Raw genomic sequence first — 745 nt, 5'->3', positions numbered from 1 at the left:
GCAACCTGCCCAATGAAACCGTCTTTTTCCGTCACCCAGTACAGCTAGATGGGTCTCCCCTCCTCCATCTTTGTTATGAACTATTCTGGTAGACTCGGGTATTTTCGCCATTGGCCCTTCTGACCGTGGAAGGTGGCTTCTCGACCTGAGACCCATAGTCTTTAAAAGAGGTGAGGATTCACAGAAAAGTTGACGCCCTCTTTCCTCTCCTTCCCGATTCTCACTCCACCGCTCACGCCAGTGCTTCCATCGCCCCAAGCTTCCCACATGCAGGCTGGATCCGTCAGCCAAAGTATCTCCCATTGCCGTCACAAACCTCTGACCCTGGAATTAAGAAAAGGAAGCAGCAGTTAGTCTGTTGGGAGTGACAGAATGTAGGTCGGAAGAAGTTGAGTTCACACGGCGCCAGCTTCCAAGTTACTCCTTTTCCCGTCCGCACAATGGATCTACTCTTTTGGATTTCTCAGCTCCATCCAACCCCAGTCCCACCTGTCAACTTCCGGTTTTGCTGCCAACTGGTGTGGATTCTGGGAAGGAGAGATAGGTGCCAGGAAGTGAGCCTGGGAACATATTTAGAAGGGGACAGGCAGGGCTGTGTTGATTTGGTGAAAAGCAGGTCTTGTTGAGGGCAATGATGTGATGGAATGAAGACTCTTGTCACACGCAAATAAAATCAAATTGTCTCAACCCACAGATTTGCCTGGCTTCTCTTAGTCATTCATTTGTCTCTTCTTTTTTTGCTCTT

Source organism: Podarcis muralis, chromosome 13 (genome assembly GCF_964188315.1).
Source record: "Podarcis muralis chromosome 13, rPodMur119.hap1.1, whole genome shotgun sequence".
NCBI classification, from domain to species: Eukaryota; Metazoa; Chordata; class Lepidosauria; order Squamata; family Lacertidae; genus Podarcis; species Podarcis muralis.
This window is presented reverse-complemented; position numbering follows the sequence as displayed.